General features: G+C 36.0%; 6 pseudogenes; 4 read left to right on the forward strand and 2 right to left on the reverse strand.

Annotated features, from left to right (window-relative positions):
* The first annotated feature begins 1,994 nt into the window (after positions 1-1,994).
* Positions 1,995-3,959, forward strand: LOC137575018 (malate dehydrogenase, cytoplasmic pseudogene; annotated as a pseudogene).
* Positions 3,960-4,105: 146 nt separating this feature from the next.
* LOC137575019 (ubiquitin thioesterase otubain-like) lies at positions 4,106-4,642 on the reverse strand (annotated as a pseudogene).
* Positions 4,643-9,202: 4,560 nt separating this feature from the next.
* Positions 9,203-10,056, forward strand: LOC137574947 (malate dehydrogenase, cytoplasmic pseudogene; annotated as a pseudogene).
* Positions 10,057-16,077: 6,021 nt separating this feature from the next.
* Positions 16,078-18,294, forward strand: LOC137575020 (malate dehydrogenase, cytoplasmic pseudogene; annotated as a pseudogene).
* Positions 18,295-18,341: 47 nt separating this feature from the next.
* LOC137575021 (ubiquitin thioesterase otubain-like) lies at positions 18,342-20,933 on the reverse strand (annotated as a pseudogene).
* A 303-nt stretch (positions 20,934-21,236) lies between these two features.
* Positions 21,237-23,454, forward strand: LOC137575022 (malate dehydrogenase, cytoplasmic pseudogene; annotated as a pseudogene).
* The last annotated feature ends 13 nt before the right edge of the window (positions 23,455-23,467 follow it).

Below are 23,467 nucleotides of genomic sequence, written 5' to 3' on the forward strand. Positions count from 1 at the left end.
TTAATTTAAATATGTAGACACAAATAGGCGTATATATACAGTGAAAGCTAGCGTTGACGGGCAGCCAACGTTTTAGTATTTTCGTGCCCCTGCGGAAACGGATTTTGAATGAGTTTTATGCTCTTAGGCTGTCAGAGACTATAAATTTTACTGTACGTATGTATGTAACATAGCGGCGAACTTAAAAATAGCACCACTTGCTAAGGTAATGTGTTCAAAAAATTCCTAATATAATCTATTTTTTTTAAAGATAACAATATGAATGTTTTGAATATGAAACAAAAATATTTTCCAAGTACCATTCAATAATGAACCTTAAAAATTTAGTTTACTTTAAAAATATCTCTTCCGTTTTTTCCGTGGGAATATCGTCATATTTTACAAAATTACATTAGAAAATTAAATTAGAATGTCCGAAGTGACACGACGGAAATGCCCATATATAATTCATTTATTATTTATTATATTATCCAACGTTTTCAAAGTTTATCAAGAAAATTCTTGAAATATTAAAAAAATACGCAAAACTAAAAATAGCACCACTTCTTAAATAATGATTAGCAATTAAAAATATAATTGAATTATAATCTCGATACTTGGTTGTATTAGCTTTATCGGTAATAACCGCTGGGATTGAGACAACCGGGTCTTGACAATGTATGTCCAGTATTCTTCTTGTCCTGTTACACTGTCTCCAAGATATTTATATAAACATGCTAATCCATATTCGACTTGACTTACTATATTGGACCGACCATTATTACACATTGACTTTGACATGTTTAACAATCTTCAGGCTATATTTGGAGTTAAAACCAAGTTCTGTGGACTCAGGGCATACATATGCTATAGAGCCTTTTCCATCATACATGAAAACTTTACTTTCACCAGACCATGGCAGGTTTCTCCACTTATATCTGTAGATATTTGACAAACTTTCAAACAAAAAAGGAACCTTACTTACCTTAAATTGTTTTTTCGAAGTCAAGAAGTTGAAGTCCTTTTTCTCACCGGTTGCAGCCTTAAAAAGATTAGTTTTGCTCTTTCGAATTAAGCGACCGACTTCTGCTTTAATTTTGGCTTCGGCCAAGGAGTTTTAGGCTTCTGTTTGAAATTGATCGAATTTCGAATACTTTAGTTGGAAGAACCAACCAATTTTTCAACTTTACGATACGCTTTTCGCTTTTCCACAGAGCACTGTTTTTTCCCGACGCATTATATTTAACCCTTTCAGGACTGAATTACAATGGGAAGACTAAAAAAATATTTCATTGCATATTACGATTAATATGGCCACAAATATTGACCAAAATCCATATTTTAGTCCTACGTATCCTGCTTCGTCCTCACCGAAATGTTGCCTATAGGCAACATTGGTCCTGAGTAGTAGATGTTTAAAATAATACGTATACGTAATTGATGAATTAATATTTTATTTATTTCAGTCTTTTAATTCTTAATATTTTAATACGTTTAAACTCAAGACATTTTTTCTGAGACTCTTTGGTCTTCTGCTATAATATTATATATTTATTACTTAAACTTATGTGTGGTATGACACAAAACAATTCTTTTTAGGATTTGAGCAAATGTGAACGTCACACTTGGAACACTTTGAACGTGGGTATCCTGTATTGCACAGTCTGCACCTGCCTTTTGAACCCCATTGAATCCAATGTTCGATTTTGTCATATCTTATGTCCTTAGGTTTTTCTATAAAGTCATGATGTTTAGAAGTTGGAGTGGATAAAATTGATAAAGCGGCGGAAGATGGTGCTGGAGATGAATCGCGCGAGTCAATATTGAGCACAAGTTTTGCTGGACGACCCCTTTTTCGAGATTGAATTTGCATATTAGATCGAAGAAGTTCATTTGCAATATCCAGTTGAAATTGTATTAAAGGCATGTGACGGGTGTTATCTTTGGTGCAGTTCAAATCTCTACGATACAGATGCCAACTATTTACCACCGCCATATTTATACACCGAAATACAATGCGCATATACCACTTTTTGGAGCGGTGATTAATTTCATAAAGTTCTAATAACATATCTGAACGATCAACCCCGCCCATATGCTTATTGTAGCATTCTACAATAGCAGGACAAAATATTGTATTATTGTAGCATTCTACAATAGCAGGACGAGGCACTTGTACATTTTTTTGTCTCCTTCCGGCACCAGCGGGTGCATTCTGTGACAGGTTGGTCGCCAATATAATTTGAAATTAATTGGACACTTTTGTTGTCATACCAGCGGCAAGTAATTAATTTTAGCGAGGTTTCTACTTTCGAATTATAGGATCCTCGACCTTCTTTCGCAAGTTCCTTTTCAGTCTTATGCATACAATTCTTAAGGCGGTTTGGGCGAATCGTTCCGGCTGCGAGGATACCTTTTTCTTTTAAAGCAATCAGAAGACTTACGGAAGTGTACCAGTTATCAAAGAAGAGTTTAAAATTTTGATCTTGGGGCACATTTGATGACAAATGAAGAACTATATCTCATTATATTCCAAGCCCAAAAGAATCACAAGTTCCTTTACTAATATAAAGGCAGAAATCATATATAAGACTTTCGATAATTTGCTGCACCGTTTCAGTACTGGTTGCGTTCTTACTACATTCCAATTGAATTATATTTATGTATATACATGTACTTTCAGAAAAAAAAGGTCCGGTTCGGTTTGATATTAATATATCAATTTGTTGCATAGTATAATAAAAAGGCTACCTGCAACACCATCGATGGAGGAAACCGAACACAGATCTTCGTATCAATAAAGAGCATACTACTCATCTTTCACGGCAACAATATAAATATTACCTACGACTGCATATCTGATCGTACCTGCAGATAAATACATCGACGCCGCGACCACCATAGAAGATAAAATCGAGATAAAAGGTTTCATATGTTTTGAGAATTGAATAAAACGACACTTAGAATTTGGCACCATCAGAGAGAAGACGTACTTTATTTAAAACTTATTCAAAAAAGAAACATACCAACTGTACTATCAAAGAAGACAGGGAGATATCTCATGCGCTGTTTTTTTTTTTTTTTTTTGTAGGCGGTATCAAGCTGCTGGTGAAATAGCTTACTCATTGCTGTACATGATTGCTAGAGGCGATGAGTTTGGCAAAGATTAACCTCGTGTCCTGCATTTTTTTGCGCAAAGTGTTACCTACAACAGATCCCGATGTGGGGTTTAAAGATGTCTCAGCTGCTTTTTTGGTTGGTGCTATGCCCCGCAAAGAAGGAATGGAATGAAAAGATTTGCTCTCAGCTAACGTCAAGATATTTAAAGTGAAGGAACAGGCATTGGATAAAGTAGCAAAAATAGATGTCAAAGTTCTCGTCGTTGGAAATTCAGCTAACACAAATGCATTTGTCTGTGCCAACTATGTCCCATCTATACCAAGGGAAAACATTTCCGCCATGACGCGACTTGATCAATCTGTCTCGAATGTGAGCAACATTATAATATGGGGTAATCATTCATCCACTTAGTACCCAGTGCTGATCATGGTAACTTCTTTATAAAAGGGACACAAAAATCTGTTTCTAGAGCAATCAACGATGAGAATTACCTACGCGGTTCATTTGTTAAAAATGTTGAAAAACGAGGTGCATCTGTAGTTGCAGCTCGGAAATTGTCATCGACCATGCCGGCTGCAAAAGCTGCTTGTGACCATATGCATGACTGGTGGAATGGGACTGCACCTGGGCAACTTGTGTCTATGGGCGTATTTTCCGATGGCAGTTGCAACTCGGCTAAAAATTTAATTCTTTTCTTTCCACTAGAAGTCAACAACAAGAAATGTAAGATCGTGGAAGGATTACCCCTTACCGATTTTGCCAAATCAAAATTGAAGTTGACTGCCGAGGAACTGCAAGAAGAAAAGAAACTTTGTCTGTGTTGGATACAAGCGCTTCAAATTTATAATAAGAAGGTTTAGGGCAATTTACAATATTGCTGTAATTTAATAATGCATACATAATACACATTTACATACAAAACAAAATTTAAATAATAATGGGAGTAGATTTTCGGCCCACAGTTTTTGTTTTTTGTATGTATATCAAGCTTCAAGTTTAATAAACATTATATATCATAGTGGCCTGGCCTATAAATTAAAAAAACTTTTGGATCAGTTCCTTCGGGAAAATCGTGTGTCTTTACTGTGCCACCTTCTCCTCTCTCCAAATATTCCACAGGCACTCCGGCACTCAATGCCGTGCAAAGAGCAATAATATGAATATGATCCGATTCTTTGTACATTGGCTCAACTTCCTGATGTTGGAACTCTTCAATTGTAAAACTACCTTCAATAAAATTTTGATAAAAATTTGCATCCTCTTGTAGCTATCCTGACGTAATAAGACGCAAAAAAAACACCACATAATCTGAATAGCCCTGCTCGTTGAAAACCTTGTGATGTTCAGCTTGTACAATATCCGAAGCCCCTGCAGAGCTTTCAGGACATACTCTTTTTACCACTTCCATAAACTGTTATTTAAATACAATGTATTAGATTTCTTGAGCATTTGACAAGTTATCAACATTTTTACTTACAGTCTTATGAAAATCTTCAAGTGTGAAACTGGGAAACCCAAGCTCAATTAACTTATCTTTGGCCATTACAATTGTGGATTCTTTAGCGAAGTATGCACACAAAAAAAGGTGGAATCTGCAGTTGCAAGCTTTGCCGTTCTTTTTTCGCTTCATGAAGTTTGAATTCTCAACTACTTTTAGCGTTGAAGATATGGTATGGCCATTACAATTGTGGATTCTTTAGCGAAGTCTGCTGATGATAGAACTTGGTGGTTCTTGAAATAGCTATACAGACAACCTGCTCACCTTTTGTGCTGCCTAGAATTTAAAATCTTACAAATAAATCAGTAAGAATGACCTGAAGCCCCGCTCAAACAAAGTTTTTTGATTAACATCAATAAGGTCGAAATCTAGACAAATACCAAAAACGGAAGGCTCGCCGTTTTACACTTGCTGTAAAAAACCCTCTTTTTTGCATATAGTACAATATACTATTACAAAATATTTGGGCGCGACGATTAGTTGGGTAAGGCGAAGCCCTTTACACTAATTCAGCTGGCGCCCATGGGTATGCACACAAAAAAAGGTGGAATCTGCAGTTGCAAGCTTTGCCGTTCTTTTTTCGCTTCATGTAGTTTGAATTCTCAACTACTTTTAGCGTTGAAGATATGGTATGGCCATTACAATTGTGGATTCTTTAGCGAAGTCTGCTGATGATAGAACTTGGTGGTTCTTGAAATAGCTATACAGACAACCTGCTCACCTTTTGTGCTGCCTAGAATGTAAAATCTTACAAATAAATCAGTAAGAGTGACCTGAAGCCCCGCTCAAACAAAGTTTTTTGATTAATTTAAATATGTAGACACAAATAGGCGTATATATACAGTGAAAGCTAGCGTTGACGAGCAGCCAACGTTTTAGTATTTTCGTGCCCCTGCGGAAACGGATTTTGAATGAATTTTATGCTCTTAGGCTGTCAGAGACTATAAATTTTACTGTACGTATGTATGTAACATAGCTGTGAACTTAAAAATAGCACCACTTGCTAAGGTAATGTGTTCAAAAAATTCCTAATATAATCTATTTTTTTAAAGATAACAATATGAATGTTTTGAATATGAAACAAAAATATTTTCCAAGTACCATTCAATAATGAACCTTAAAAATTTAGTTTACTTTAAAAATATCTCTTCCGTTTTTTCCGTGGGAATATCGTCATATTTTACAAAATTACAATAGAAAATTAAATTAGAATGTCCGAAGTGACACGACGGAAATGCCCATATATAATTCATTTATTATTTATTATATTATCCAACGTTTTCAAAGTTTATCAAAAAAATTCTTGAAATATTAAAAAAATACCCAACCCTAAAAATAGCACCACTTCTTAAATAATGATTAGCTATTAAAAATATAATTTATTTATAATCTCGATACTTGGTTGGTTACCTTTATCGGTAATAACCGCTGGGATTGAGTCAACCGGGTCTTGACAACGTATGTCCAGTATTCTTCTTGTCCTGTTACACTGTCTCCAAGATATTCATATAAACATGCTAATCCATATTCGACTTGACTTACTATATTGGACCGATCATTAATACACATTGATTTTGACATGTTTAACAATCTTCAGGCTATATTTGGAGTTAAAACCAAGTTCTGTGGACTCAGGGCATACATATGCTATAGAGCCTTTTCCATCATACATGAAAACTTTACTTTCACCAGACCATGGCAGGTTTCTCCACTTATATCTGTAGATATTTGACAAACTTTCAAACAAAAAAGGAACCTTACTTACCTTAAATGGTTTTTTCGAAGTCAAGAAGTTGAAGTCCTTTTTCTCACCGGTTGGAGCCTTAAAAAGATTAGTTTTGCTCTTTCTAATTAAGCGACCGACTTCTGCTTTAATTTTGGCTTTCGTCGATGAGTTTTAGGCTTCTGTTTGAAATTGATCCCATTTCGAATACTTTAGTTGGAACAACCAACCAATTTTTCAACTTTACGATACGCTTTTCGCTTTTCCACAGAGCACTATTTTTCCCGACGCATTATATTTAACCCTTTCAGGACTGAATTACAATGGGAAGACTAAAAAAATATTTCATTGCATATTACGATTAATATGGCCACAAATATTGACCAAAATCCATATTTTAGTCCTACGTATCCTGCTTCGTCCTCACCGAAATGTTGCCTATAGGCAACATTGGTCCTGAGTAGTAGATGTTTAAAATAATACGTATACGTAATTGATGAATTAATATTTTATTTATTTCAGTCTTTTAATTCTTAATATTTTAATACGTTTAAACTCAAGACATTTTTTCTGAGACTCTTTGGTCTTCTGCTATAATATTATATATTTATTACTTAAACTTATGTGTGGTATGACACAAAACAATTCTTTTTAGGATTTGAGCAAAGGTGAACGTCACACTTGGAACACTTTGAACGTGGGTATCCTGTATTGCACAGTCTGCACCTGCCTTTTGAACCCCATTGAATCCAATGTTCGATTTTGTCATATCTTATGTCCTAAGGTTTTTCTATAAAGTTATGATGTTTTAGATGTGTGAGTGGATAAAATTGATAAAGCGGCGGAAGATGGTGCTGGAGATGAATCGCGCGAGTCAATATTGAGCACAAGTTTTGCTGGACGACCCCTTTTTCGAGATTGAATTTGCATATTAGATCGAAGAAGTTCATTTGCAATATCCAGTTGAAATTGTATTAAAGGCATGTGACGGGTGTTATCTTTGGTGCAGTTCAAATCTCTACGATACAGAAGCCAACTATTTACCACCGTTATATTTATACACCAAAATACAATGCGCATATACCACTTTTTGGAGCGGTGATTAATTTCATAAAGTTCTAATAACATATCTGAAAGATCAACCCCGCCCATATGCTTATTGTAGCATTCTACAATAGCAGAACGAGGCACTTGTACATTTTTTTGTCTCCTTCCGGCACCAGCGGGTGCATTCTGTGACAGGTTGGTCGCCAATATAATTTGAAATTAATTGGACACTTTTGTTGTCATACCAGCGGCAAGTAATTAATTTTAGCGAGGTTTCTACTTTCGAATTATAGGATCCTCGACCTTCTTTCGCAAGTTCCTTTTCAGTCTTAAGCACACAATTCTTAAGGCGGTTTGGGCGAATCGTTCCCGCTGCGAGGATACCTTTTTCTTTTAAAGCAATCATAAGACTTACGGAACTGTACCAGATATCAAAGAAGAGTTTAAAATTTTGATCTTGGGGCACATTTGATGACAAATGAAGAACTATATCTCATGATATTCCAAGCCCAAAAGAATCACAAGTTCCTTTACTAATATAAAGGCAGAAATCATATATAAGACTTTCGATAATTTGCTGCACCGTTTCAGTACTGGTTGCGTTCTTACTACATTCCAATTGAATTATATTCATGTATATACATGTACTTTCAGAAAAAAAAGGTCCGGTTCGGTTTGATATTAATAACCTTCAATTTGTTGCATAGTATAATAGAAAGGCTACCTGCAACAACATCGATGGAGGAAACCGAACAAAGATCAAGGGCATACTACTCATCTTTCACGCCAACAATATAAATATTACCTCCGACCAATTCTGGCCTTGTGGACCGCGTAGTAAAATACGTTCATACGCATATTTTACATGTTTCTAGTCCGATTTCAATCAAATTTGGTAGTTTGGTAGAAATAGAAAGGATAAATTAGTCTGCCAAATTTAAATGCGATAGTAAAAAAACTAAAGGAGGAAATCGTTTTTTTCTAAATTATGGAGGCGAAAGTGGGCGTGGCAAAATGTGAAAATATCTAAATTCTCCGCGCATACTATGCCAGTATACATACTACATTTGGTGACTTTAGCTTTGTTAGTTTTTGATAAAATCAGTTTTGTTTAATTTGCGGGGGGCGGAAGTGGGCGTGGCAAAATGTTTAAATAGCCAATATCTGCGCGTCTATTAAGCTAGTCTACATACTAAATTTGATTTCGGTAGCTATCAAAGTTTTTAAGGAAATCACTTTTATGTAAATTCCGGGGGCGGAAGGGGGCGTGGCAAAAAGTTTAAACAATTAGTTTCTGCGCGCTGACTAAACGAGCATATAAACCAAATTTGATGTCTCTAGCTGTCATACTTTTTAAGAAAAACAGTTTTATGTGATTCCTGGGGGCGTAAGGGGGCGTGGCCGAAATTCCAAATAACTCTGAACATGTGCATACTACACGAGTATACATACCAAATTTGGTGGCTCTAGCTCTTATAGTCTCCGAGATCTGCGTGTTCATACAGACGGACGGACGGACGGACAGACGGACATGGCTAGATCGACTCGGCTGTTGATCCTGATCAAGAATATATATACTTTATAGGGTCGGAGAAGCTTCCTTCTGCCTGTTACATACATTTTGGGGACTTTAATATACCATTTCACCCTATGGGTGTATGGTATAAAAAGAAACATGCCAACTGTACTATCAAATAAGACAGGGAGATAACTCATGCGCTGATTTTTTTTTTTGTAGACGGTATCAAGCTGCTGGTGAAATAGCTTACTCATTGCTGTACATGATTGCTAGAGGCGAAGAGTTTGGCAAAGATTAACCTCGTACCCTGCATTCATTGGATATACCACCTATGATTGGAGTTTTGGAAGGTGTTGTGATGAATTTAAACGATTGTGCATTACCATTTTTGCGCGAAGTGTTACTTACAACAGATCCCGATGTGGGGTTTAAAGATGTCTCAGCTGCTTTTCTGGTTGGTGCTATGCCCCGCAAAGGAGGAATGGAATGAAAAGATTTGCTCTCAGCTAACGTCAAGATATTTAAAGTGAAGGAACAGGCATTGGATAAAGTAGCAAAAATAGATGTCAAACTTCTCGTCGTTGGAAATCCAGCTAACACAAATGCATTTGTCTGTGACAACTATGTCCCATCTATACCAAGGGAAAACTTTTCCGCCATGAGGCGACTTGATCAATCTGTATCGAATGTGAGCAACATTATAATATGGGGTAATCATTCATCCACTCAGTACCCAGATGCTGATCATGGTAACTTCTTCATAGAAGGGAAACAAAAATCTGTTGCTAGAGCAATCAACGATGAGAATTACCTACGCGGTTTATTTGTTAAAAATGTTGGAAAACGTGGTGCATCTGTAGTTGCAGCTCGGAAAATGTCATCGGCCATGTCGGCTGCAAAAGCTGCTTGTGACCATATGCATGACTGGTGGAATAGGACTGCACCTGGGCAACTTGTGTCTATGGGCGTATTTTCCGATGGCAGTTACAACTCAGCTAAAAATTTAATTCTTTTCTTTCCACTAGAAATCAACAACAAGAAATGTAAGATCGTGGAAGGATTACCGCTTACCGATTTTGCCAAATCGAAATTGAAGTTGACTGCCGAGGAACTGCAAGATGAAAAAACGAAGCTTTGTCTGTGTTGGATACAAGCGCTTCAAATTTATAATAAGCAGGTTTAGGGCATTTTACAATATTCCTGTATTTTAATAAAGCATAGATAATACACATTTACATACAATAATAATGGGAGTAGATTTTCGGCTCACAGTTTTTGTTTTTTGTATGTATATCAAGCTTCACGTTTAATAAACATTATATAGGGTATAATATATCATAGTGGCCTGGCCTATAAATTAAAAAAACTTTTGGATCAGTTCCTTCGGGAAAATCGTGTGTCTTTACTGTGCCACCTTCTCCTCTATCCAAATATTCCACACGCACTCCGGCACTCAATGCCGTGCAAAGAGCAATAATATGAATATGATCCGATTCTTTGTACATTGGCTCAACTTCCTGATGTCGGAACTCTTCAATTGTAAAACTACCTTCAATAAAATTTTGATAAAAATTTGCATCCTCTTGTAGCTGTCCTGACGTAATAAGACGCAAGTAAACCACCACATAATCTGAATAGCCCTGCTCGTTGAAAACCTTGTGAAGTTCAGCTTGTACAATATCCGAAGCCCCTGCAGAGCTTTCAGGACATACTCTTTTTACCACTTCCATAAACTGTTATTTAAAGAAAAAGAAAAATCGGAAACCGATTCGCTTGCCAACAACAACAACTAATACCATTCCTGCCACATCAGCATCTGCTGGTGTGTCAAAAAACTAGCTTCGTCCCTTAACCTGGGTTACCAGAACGTTAGAGGGCTGAAATCTAAACTTTCTAATCTCTATGTAGATAGTCTTTCTTTTGAACATAACATTCTAGCTTTTACAGAGACGTGGCTAAAACCTGATATTGCTGATGCATCGGTTTTTTCCACAAACTTTTCTATATTCAGACGTGACCGGATTTCTCGTATAGGTGGTGGCGTTCTGATAGCTGTTGATGCTGCTTTATCATCTGAAATGATTCAATTTTCTAGTACCCAGGAGATTGAGTTTGTCGGTGTTAAAGTAAATTTTAAATCTTTTAATGCTTTCATTACTTGTTCCTATATTCCACCATTGTCAGACATGGTGGTATATTTAAATCATTTAGAGGCAATTCACTTTGTCTCCTCTTTAGTTTCCAGTCAAGACTTGCTCATAGTTGTAGGTGATTTTAATTTACCCGCTTTAGCATGGTCACTAACAGATGAATCTACCACGTTGCTGCCCTCTTTGTCACATGACTTTATTGATGGCCTTCTAGGCTTATCTTTATCCCAAGTCAATCCCGTCTTAAATTCTAATAGAAAATCGTTAGATCTTATTTTTGTATTGGATTCTTCTTATTGTGAGGTTTCTAGGATCGAACCATTTGTTCTTCCAGAAGACAAATTTCATCCTACATTAAATTTAAAAATTGATTTGCCCTTGCTTTCACCATTACTTGGTTTAAATGAGTTACCTCTAACTAGGTGCTTTCGTAAGACTGACTTTGCCAGCCTTAATGAAAACATTGCTACTACCGATTGGTCTTATCTGTACAATTGTAGAGATATGAACTCAGCTGTTCGTTTTTTCTATGATACTCTGAATTCACTCTTTGATATTTGTGTGCCTCTTGGTAGGCTGGAGCGGCTTAACAAACCTCCCTGGTTCTCTCGTGAGTTATCCAATTTGAAAAATGTGAAGACACGATATTATAAGAAGTTTCAAAAAACACGTCGTTCATCAGATTATGCTCTGTATACAGTCGCTCGTTCAAAATTCATGATGCTTAATACACAATGCTATAAGAATTATCTTCAGCGGTGTAAGCTTCAGTTTTCTTCTGACCCTAAACAATTTTTTAACTTTGTTAATTCTAAACGTAAGACCTCTGTGCACCCATCTTTTTTGTCTTTTCAAAATAAAAAAGCAAGCACTGATCAGGCAATTGCCGATATGTTTGCGAGTTTTTTCAAAACAACTTATTCCTCAACGGAATATCGAGCAAGTCCGTATCCTTATCATTTAAAAAAGGCTAATTGCATTTTCAATCCAGTGATTGATGAAAGTTCTATTCTTAGCGAACTTAAATTAGTTAAACCTGTTTATTCTCCGGGGCCAGATGGTCTTCCTGGATGCGTACTCAGGTTCTGTGCAAACGCATTATGTAAACCCATTTTAAAATTGTTTCTATTGTCTGTCGAACCTTCCTCTTTTCCATCTATTTGGAAGGAGTCGTATATCATTCCTCTGCATAAAAATGGCAAAAAGTCCGAAGCCTCTAACTATAGGGGTATCTCAAAATTGTCCGCTATTCCGAAAGCTTTTGAGAAAATTATAACTTCTCAATTGCAACATTTTTGCAGCTCTATTATTTCGCCATCCCAACATGGGTTTGTGAAACGTAGATCTACAACCACTAACCTTTTAGAATTTACATCAGTAATTATCAAGGGGTTTAAAAATGGTAAACAAACTGATGTAATATATACTGACTTTAGCAAAGCCTTTGATTCCGTTAATCATACCCTATTACTTTCTAAGCTGAGCGACATTGGGTTTCCACCCCTTTTCCTTTCTTGGGTTCGTGAATATTTAACAAATAGAAAACAGAAGGTACTTTTTAAGTCTTCTTTTTCCGCTTCCATTCCTGTGACTTCTGGTGTACCTCAAGGTAGTCATCTTGGTCCTCTGCTCTTCACACTATTCATTAACGATCTTCCATCAGTCATTGTTCATTCGCGTGTGCTTATGTATGCTGACGATGTCAAGATTTGTCTTACTCATAAAGATACAGATTCATTTAGTCGGCTACAAGCTGATCTTAAAAACTTTCAATCCTGGTGTCAGTTTAATCTACTAAATCTTAACACTACCAAATGTAAGGTAATGACTTTTTTTCCGTAACTCTCCCCAACTGGTCACTTATTTTCTAAACAATAGCCCTTTAGAACGTCTAAATAATATAAATGATTTGGGCGTACTTATGGACCATAAGTTAAATTTTAACACCCACATTTCCACCACGGTCGCAAAGGCCATAAGTGTCCTGGGTTTCATTAAAAGATGGTCAAAAGAATTTGATGACCCCTATACAACTAAAGTTCTTTTTACTTCGCTTGTCCGTCCTATTTTAGAGTATGGATCTTGCATTTGGTCACCTCAATATGAGTCGCACCAGATTAGACTTGAATCCGTTCAAAAGCAGTTTTTGCTATTTGCTCTTCGTGGCTTAAGCTGGGATCGCAATGTCAATTTGCCTTCGTATTCTAGTAGACTTCTCTTGATTAACCTTCCGTCCCTAACTAACCGTAGAATTATGCTTGGTGTCATTTTTATGCACAAGCTCCTAATTGGTGATATCGACTCGCCTGAGTTATTAGCTCAGGTGAATCTGTCGGTACCATGTAGACGGAGTAGACATCCTTTGATACCTTTATCCCTTAGTCGTTGTTCTTCTAACTATGCTATGCATGAACCTTTTAGGGTCCTCTGCTTTGATTACAACCTTCTATTCCCTGTAATCAGCTCAGAGTTTTCTATTAATATGCTTAAAACATCTATCCTATCCCATTTAGTTAATAGATAGCTATAGTATTATTTGTTTGTCTGTTTTTTCTATTGTGTATTTGTCCACGCGATTCGTGCCGTGCGTTATACGGCTGCACCCCTCGGTCGGTCGGGTGGGAGGTGGGCAGTTATCTGCTTGGGCTAAAAAAAAAAAAAAAAAAAAAAAAAAAAAAATACAATGTATTAGATTTCTTGAGCATTTGACAAGTTATCAACATTTTTACTTACAGTCTTATGAAAATCTTCAAGTGTGAAACTGGGAAACCCAAGCTCAATTAACTTATCTTTAGACACTTCAGCGAGTCTGAGAAACTCCTGATAAGCATGACTGTTGCAAGTCAAATACTCAAGATACGAGTAGGCGAACGCTCGAAAAAAAAAATTACCATCTGGACGAGTTCTTCTCATATATTTATACCTTTTCGCCAGATCTTGAATTTTAGCTGTGAATACTTCGTCGCCATTATATTCGGCTTTAAAGCACGTTAATGGTAGCTGGTCGCTCACTAAGGGCGTCGAATCACTAATCTAAAAAGCATAAAAGTTTGAAATTTATTAATTTAAATATGTAGACACATATAGGCGTATATATACAGTGAAAGCTAGCGTTGACGGGCAGCCAACGTTTTAGTATTTTCGTGCCCCTGCGGAAACGGATTTTGAATGAATTTTATGCTCTTAGGCTGTCAGAGACTATAAATTTTACTGTACGTATGTATGTAACATAGCTGCGAACTTAAAAATAGCACCACTTGCTAAGGTAATGTGTTCAAAAAATTTCTAATATAATCTATTTTTTAAAGATAACAATATGAATGTTTTGAATATGAAACAAAAATATTTTCCAAGTACCATTCAATAATGAACCTTAAAAATTTAGTTTACTTTAAAAATATCTCTTCCGTTTTTTCCGTGGGAATATCGTCATATTTTACAAAATTACAATAGAAAATTAAATTAGAATGTCCGAAGTGACACGACGGAAATGCCCATATATAATTCATTTATTATTTATTATATTATCCAACGTTTTCAAAGTTTATCAAGAAAATTCTTGAAATATTAAAAAAATACCCAACCCTAAAAATAGCACCACTTCTTAAATAATGATTAGCTATTAAAAATATAATTTATTTATAATCTCGATACTTGGTTGGTTACCTTTATCGGTAATAACCGCTGGGATTGAGTCAACCGGGTCTTGACAACGTATGTCCAGTATTCTTCTTGTCCTGTTACACTGTCTCCAAGATATTCATATAAACATGCTAATCCATATTCGACTTGACTTACTATATTGGACCGATCATTAATACACATTGATTTTGACATGTTTAACAATCTTCAGGCTATATTTGGAGTTAAAACCAAGTTCTGTGGACTCAGGGCATACATATGCTATAGAGCCTTTTCCATCATACATAAAAACTTTACTTTCACCAGACCATGACAGGTTTCTCCACTTATATCTGTAGATATTTGACAAACTTTCAAACAAAAAAGGAACCTTACTTACCTTAAATGGTTTTTTCGAAGTCAAGAAGTTGAAGTCCTTTTTCTCACCGGTTGCAGCCTTAAAAAGATTAGTTTTGCTCTTTCTAATTAAGCGACCGACTTCTGCTTTAATTTTGGCTTTCGTCGAAGAGTTTTAGGCTTCTGTTTGAAATTGATCCCATTTCGAATACTTTAGTTGGAACAACCAACCAATTTTTCAACTTTACGATACGCTTTTCGTTTTTCCACAGAGCACTATTTTTCCCGACGCATTATATTTAACCCTTTCAGGACTGAATTACAATGGGAAGACTAAAAAAATATTTCATTGCATATTACGATTAATATGGCCACAAATATTGACCAAAATCCATATTTTAGTCCTACGTATCCTGTTTCGTCCTCACCGAAATGTTGCCTATAGGCAACATTGGTCCTGAGTAGTAGATGTTTAAAATAATACGTATACGTAATGGATGAATTAATATTTTATTTATTTCAGTCTTTTAATTCTTAGTATTTTAATACGTTTAAACTCAAGACATTTTTTCTGAGACTCTTTGGTCTTCTGCTATAATATTATATATTTATTACTTAAACTTATGTGTGGTATGACACAAAACAATTCTTTCTAGGATTTGAGCAAAGGTGAACGTCACACTTGGAACACTTTGAACGTGGGTATCCTGTATTGCACAGTCTGCACCTGCCTTTTGAATCCAATGTTTGATTTTGTCATATCTTATGTCCTAAGGTTTTTCTATAAAGTTATGATGTTTTAGATGTGTGAGTGGATAAAATTGATAAAGCGGGGGAAGATGGTGCTGGAGATGAATCGCGCGAGTCAATATTGAGCACAAGTTGTGCTGGACGACCCCTTTTTCGAGATTGAATTTGCATACTAAGTCGAAGAAGTTCATTTGCAATGTCCAGTTAAAATTGTATTAAAAACATGTGACGGGTGTTATCTTTGGTGCAGTTCAAATCTCTACGATACAGAAGCCAACTATTTACCACCGCCATATTTATACACCGAAATACAATGCGCATATACCACTTTTTGGAGCGGTGATTAATTTCATAAAGTTCTAATAACATATCTGAAAGATCAACGCCGCCCATATACTTATTGTAGCATTCTACAATAGCAGGACGAAGCACTTGTACGGCACCAGCGGGTGCATTCTGTGACAGGTTGGTCGCCAATATAATTTGAAATTAATTTGACTTTTGTTGTCATACCAGCGGCAAGTAATTAATTTTAGCGAGGTTTCTACTTTCGAATTATAGGATCCTCGACCTTCTTTCGCAAGTTCCTTTTCATTCTAAAGCACACAATTCTTAAGGCGGTTTGGGCGAATCGTTCCCGCTGCGAGGATACCTTTTTCTTTTAATGCAATCATAAGACTTACGGAAGTGTACCAGTTATCAAAGAAGAGTTTAAAGTTTTGATCTTGGGGCACATTTGATGCCAAATGAAGAACTATATCTCATGATATTCCATATACTGGTTTCGTTCTTACTACATTCCAATTGACCTATATTCAACAGTGTGCCTTCGAGACTTTCACCTTTGGTAATAGCATCTTGTAAACGTTCTTCAATAAAATCTTCTAAAGTCTTTTGAGTTTCGGTATCCTGTTCATTTTTATACCCTTGCAGAGGGTATTATAAAATTGATCAGATGTTTGTAACGCACAGAAGGGGACGTTTCCGACCCCATAAAGTATATATATTCTTGATCAGCGTGAAAATCTGAGTTGATATAGCCATGTTCATTTACCAATATAAAGGCAGAAATCATATATAAGACTTTCGATAATTTGCTGCACCGTTTCAGTACTGGTTTCGTTCGTACTACATTCCAATTGAATTATATTCATGTATATACATGTACTTTCAGAAAAAAAGGTCCGGTTCGGTTTGATATTAATAACCTTCAATTTGTTGCATAGTATAATAAAAAGGCTACCTGCAACACCATCGATGGAGGAAACCAAACATAGATCTTCGTATCAATAAAGGGCATACTACTCATCTTTCACGCCAACAATATAAATATTACCTCCGACTGCATATCTGATCGTACCTGCGGATAAATACATTGACGCCGCGACCACCATAGAAGATAAAATCGAGATAAAAGGTTTCATATGTTTTGAGAATTGAATAAAACGACACTTAGAATTTGGCACCATCAAAAAGAAGACGTACTTTATTTAAAACTTATTCAAAAACGAAACATACCAACTGTACTATCAAAAAAGACAGGGAGATAACTCATGCGCTTTTTTTTTTTTTTTTTGTAGGCGGTATCAAGCTGCTGGTGAAATAGCTTACTCATTGCTGTACATGATTGCTAGAGACGAAGAGTTTGGCAAAGATTAACCTCGTGCCCTGCATTCATTGGATATACCACCTATGATTGGAGTTTTGGAAGGTATTGTGATGAATTTAAACGATTGTGCATTACCATTTTTGCGCGAAGTGTTACTTACAACAGATCCCAATGTGGGGTTTAAAGATGTCTCAGCTGCTTTTTTGGTTGGTGCTATGCCCCGCAAAGAAGGAATGGAATGAAAAGATTTGCTCTCAGCTAACGTCAAGATATTTAAAGTGCCGAACAGGCATTGGATAAAGTAGCAAAAATAGATGTCAAAGTTCTTTTCGTTGGAAATTCAGCTAACACAAATGCATTTGTCTATGCCAACTATGTCCCATCTATACCAAGGGAAAACATTTCCGCCATGACGCAACTTGATCAATCTGTCCGAATGTGAGCAACATTATAATATGGGGTAATCATTTATCCACTCAGTACCCAGATGGTGATCATGGTAACTTCTTCATAGAAGGGACACAAAAATCTGTTTCTAGAGCAATCAACGATGAGAATTACCTACCCGGTTTATTTGTTAAAAATGTTGAAAAACGAGGTGCATCTGTAGTTGCAGCTCGGAAAATGTCATCAGCCATGTCGGCTGCAAAAGCTGCTTGTGACCATATGCATGACTGGTGGAATAGGACTGCACCTGGGCAACTTGTGTCTATGGGCGTATTTTCCGATGGCAGTTACAACTCGGCTAAAAATTTAATTCTTTGCTTTCCACTAGAAATCAACAACAAGAAATTTAAGATCGTGGAAGGATTACCGCTTACCGATTTTGCCAAATCGAAATTGAAGTTGACTGCCGAGGAACTGCAAGATGAAAGAAACGAAGCTTTGTCTGTGTTGGATACAAGCGCTTCAAATTTATAATAAGCAGGTTTAGGGAATTTTACAATATTCCTGTATTTTAATAAAGCATACATAATACACATTTACATACAAAACTAAATTTAAATAATAATGGGAGTAGATTTTCGGCTCACAGTTTTTGTTTTTTGTATGTATATCAAGCTTCACGTTTAATAAACATTATATAGGGTATAATATATCATAGTGGCCTAGCCTATAAATTAAAAAAAACTTTTGGATCAGTTCCTTCAGGAAAATCGTGTGTCTTTACTGTGCCACCTTCTCCTCTATCCAAATATTCCACACGCACTCCGGCACTCAATGCCGTGCAAAGAGCAATAATATGAATATGATCCGATTCTTTGTACATTGGCTCAACTTCCTGATGTCGGAACTCTTCAATTGTAAAACTACCTTCAATAAAATTTTGATAAAAATTTGCATCCTCTTGTAGCTGTCCTGACGTAATAAGACGCAAGTAAACCACCACATAATCTATATAGCCCTGCTCGTTGAAAACCTTGTGAAGTTCAGCTTGTACAATATCCGAAGCCCCTGCAGAGCTTTCAGGACATACTCTTTTTACCACTTCCATAAACTGTTATTTAAATACAATGTATTAGATTTCTTGAGCATTTGACAAGTTATTAACATTTTTACTTACAGTCTCATGAAAATCTTCAAGTGTGAAACTGGGAAACCCAAGCTCAATTAACTTATCTTTAGACCCTTCAGCGAGTCTGAGAAACTCCTGATAAGCATGACTGTTGCAAGTCAAATACTCAAGATACGAGTAGGCGAACGCTCGAAAAAAACAATTACCATCTGGACGAGTTCTTCTCATATATTTATACCTTTTCGCCAGATCTTGAATTTTAGCTGTGAATACTTCGTCGCCATTATATTCGGCTTTAAGGCACGTTAATGGTAGCTGGTCGCTCACTAAGGGCGTCGAATCACTAATCTAAAAAGCATAAATGTTTGAAATTTATTAATTTAAATATGTAGACACATATAGGCGTATATATACAGTGAAAGCTAGCGTTGACGGGCAGCCAACGTTTTAGTATTTTCGTGCTCCTGCGGAAACGGATTTTGAATGAATTTTATGCTCTTAGCCTGTCAGAGACTATAAATTTTACTGTACATTTGTATGTAACATAGTTGCGAACTTAAAAATAGCACCACTTGCTAAGGTAATGTGTTCAAAAAATTTCTAATATAATCTATTTTTTAAAGATAACAATTTGAATGTTTTGAATATGAAACAAAAATATTTTTCAAGTACCATTCAATAATGAACCTTAAAAATTTAGTTTAATTTAAAAATATCTCTTCCGTTTTTTCCGTGGGAATATCGTCATATTTTACAAAAAACCATTAGGAAATTAAATTAGAATGTCCGAAGTGACACGACGGAAATGCCCATATATAATTCATTTATTATATACCTATATTTATTATATTATCCAACGTTTTCAAAGTTTATCAAGAAAATTCTTGAAATATTAAAAAAATACCCAAAACTAAAAATAGCACCACTTCTTAAATAATGATTAGCTATTAAAAATATAATTTATTTATAATCTCGATACTTGGTTGTATTACCTTTATCGGTAATAACCGCTGGGATTGAGTCAACCGGGTCTTGACAACGTATGTCCAGTATTCTTCTTGTCCTGTTACACTGTCTCCAAGATATTCATATAAACATGCTAATCCATATTCGACTTGACTTACTATATTGGACCGACCATTATTACACATTGATTTTGCCATGTTTAACAATCTTCAGGCTATATTTGGAGTTAAAACCAAGTTCTGTGGACTCAGGGCATACATATGCTATAGAGCCTTTTCCATCATACATGAAAACTTTACTTTCACCAGACCATGGCAGGTTTCTCCACTTATATCTGTAGATATTTGACAAACTTTCAAACAAAAAAGGAACCTTACTTACCTTAAATGGTTTTTTCGAAGTCAAGAAGTTGAAGTCCTTTTTCTCACCGGTTGCAGCCTTAAAAAGATTAGTTTTGCTCTTTCTAATTAAGCGACCGACTTCTGCTTTAATTTTGGCTTTCGTCGATGAGTTTTAGGCTTCTGTTTGAAATTTATCCCATTTCGAATACTTTAGTTGGAACAACCAACCAATTTTTCAACTTTACGCAGAGCACTATTTTTCCCGACGCATTATATTTAACCCTTTCAGGACTGAATTACAATGGGAAGACTAAAAAAATATTTCATTGCATATTACGATTAATATGGCCACAAATATTGACCAAAATCCATATTTTAGTCCTACGTATCCTGTTTCGTCCTCACCGAAATGTTGCCTATAGGCAACATTGGTCCTGAGTAGTAGATGTTTAAAATAATACGTATACGTAATGGATGAATTAATATTTTATTTATTTCAGTCTTTTAATTCTTAGTATTTTAATACGTTTAAACTCAAGACATTTTTTCTGAGACTCTTTGGTCTTCTGCTATAATATTATATATTTATTACTTAAACTTATGTGTGGTATGACACAAAACAATTCTTTCTAGGATTTGAGCAAAGGTGAACGTCACACTTGGAACACTTTGAACGTGGGTATCCTGTATTGCACAGTCTGCACCTGCCTTTTGAATCCAATGTTTGATTTTGTCATATCTTATGTCCTAAGGTTTTTCTATAAAGTTATGATGTTTTAGATGTGTGAGTGGATAAAATTGATAAAGCGGGGGAAGATGGTGCTGGAGATGAATCGCGCGAGTCAATATTGAGCACAAGTTGTGCTGGACGACCCCTTTTTCGAGATTGAATTTGCATACTAAGTCGAAGAAGTTCATTTGCAATGTCCAGTTAAAATTGTATTAAAAACATGTGACGGGTGTTATCTTTGGTGCAGTTCAAATCTCTACGATACAGAAGCCAACTATTTACCACCGCCATATTTATACACCGAAATACAATGCGCATATACCACTTTTTGGAGCGGTGATTAATTTCATAAAGTTCTAATAACATATCTGAAAGATCAACGCCGCCCATATACTTATTGTAGCATTCTACAATAGCAGGACGAAGCACTTGTACGGCACCAGCGGGTGCATTCTGTGACAGGTTGGTCGCCAATATAATTTGAAATTAATTTGACTTTTGTTGTCATACCAGCGGCAAGTAATTAATTTTAGCGAGGTTTCTACTTTCGAATTATAGGATCCTCGACCTTCTTTCGCAAGTTCCTTTTCATTCTAAAGCACACAATTCTTAAGGCGGTTTGGGCGAATCGTTCCCGCTGCGAGGATACCTTTTTCTTTTAATGCAATCATAAGACTTACGGAAGTGTACCAGTTATCAAAGAAGAGTTTAAAGTTTTGATCTTGGGGCACATTTGATGCCAAATGAAGAACTATATCTCATGATATTCCATATACTGGTTTCGTTCTTACTACATTCCAATTGACCTATATTCAACAGTGTGCCTTCGAGACTTTCACCTTTGGTAATAGCATCTTGTAAACGTTCTTCAATAAAATCTTCTAAAGTCTTTTGAGTTTCGGTATCCTCTTCATTTTTATACCCTTGCAGAGGGTATTATAAAATTGATCAGATGTTTGTAACGCACAGAAGGGGACGTTTCCGACCCCATAAAGTATATATATTCTTGATCAGCGTGAAAATCTGAGTTGATATAGCCATGTTCATTTACCAATATAAAGGCAGAAATCATATATAAGACTTTCGATAATTTGCTGCACCGTTTCAGTACTGGTTTCGTTCGTACTACATTCCAATTGAATTATATTCATGTATATACATGTACTTTCAGAAAAAAAGGTCCGGTTCGGTTTGATATTAATAACCTTCAATTTGTTGCATAGTATAATAAAAAGGCTACCTGCAACACCATCGATGGAGGAAACCGAACATAGATCTTCGTATCAATAAAGGGCATACTACTCATCTTTCACGCCAACAATATAAATATTACCTCCGACTGCATATCTGATCGTACCTGCGGATAAATACATTGACGCCGCGACCACCATAGAAGATAAAATCGAGATAAAAGGTTTCATATGTTTTGAGAATTGAATAAAACGACACTTAGAATTTGGCACCATCAAAAAGAAGACGTACTTTATTTAAAACTTATTCAAAAACGAAACATACCAACTGTACTATCAAAAAAGACAGGGAGATAACTCATGCGCTTTTTTTTTTTTTTTTTTGTAGGCGGTATCAAGCTGCTGGTGAAATAGCTTACTCATTGCTGTACATGATTGCTAGAGACGAAGAGTTTGGCAAAGATTAACCTCGTGCCCTGCATTCATTGGATATACCACCTATGATTGGAGTTTTGGAAGGTATTGTGATGAATTTAAACGATTGTGCATTACCATTTTTGCGCGAAGTGTTACTTACAACAGATCCCAATGTGGGGTTTAAAGATGTCTCAGCTGCTTTTTTGGTTGGTGCTATGCCCCGCAAAGAAGGAATGGAATGAAAAGATTTGCTCTCAGCTAACGTCAAGATATTTAAAGTGCCGAACAGGCATTGGATAAAGTAGCAAAAATAGATGTCAAAGTTCTTTTCGTTGGAAATTCAGCTAACACAAATGCATTTGTCTATGCCAACTATGTCCCATCTATACCAAGGGAAAACATTTCCGCCATGACGCAACTTGATCAATCTGTCCGAATGTGAGCAACATTATAATATGGGGTAATCATTTATCCACTCAGTACCCAGATGGTGATCATGGTAACTTCTTCATAGAAGGGACACAAAAATCTGTTTCTAGAGCAATCAACGATGAGAATTACCTACGCGGTTTATTTGTTAAAAATGTTGAAAAACGAGGTGCATCTATAGTTGCAGCTCGGAAAATGTCATCAGCCATGTCGGCTGCAAAAGCTGCTTGTGACCATATGCATGACTGGTGGAATAGGACTGCACCTGGGCAACTTGTGTCTATGGGCGTATTTTCCGATGGCAGTTACAACTCGGCTAAAAATTTAATTCTTTGCTTTCCACTAGAAATCAACAACAAGAAATTTAAGATCGTGGAAGGATTACCGCTTACCGATTTTGCCAAATCGAAATTGAAGTTGACTGCCGAGGAACTGCAAGATGAAAGAAACGAAGCTTTGTCTGTGTTGGATACAAGCGCTTCAAATTTATAATAAGCAGGTTTAG

This window comes from Drosophila tropicalis, unplaced genomic scaffold (assembly GCF_018151085.1).
Source record: "Drosophila tropicalis isolate 14030-0801.00 unplaced genomic scaffold, ASM1815108v1 contig_527, whole genome shotgun sequence".
In the NCBI taxonomy this organism is placed as follows: Eukaryota; Metazoa; Arthropoda; class Insecta; order Diptera; family Drosophilidae; genus Drosophila; species Drosophila tropicalis.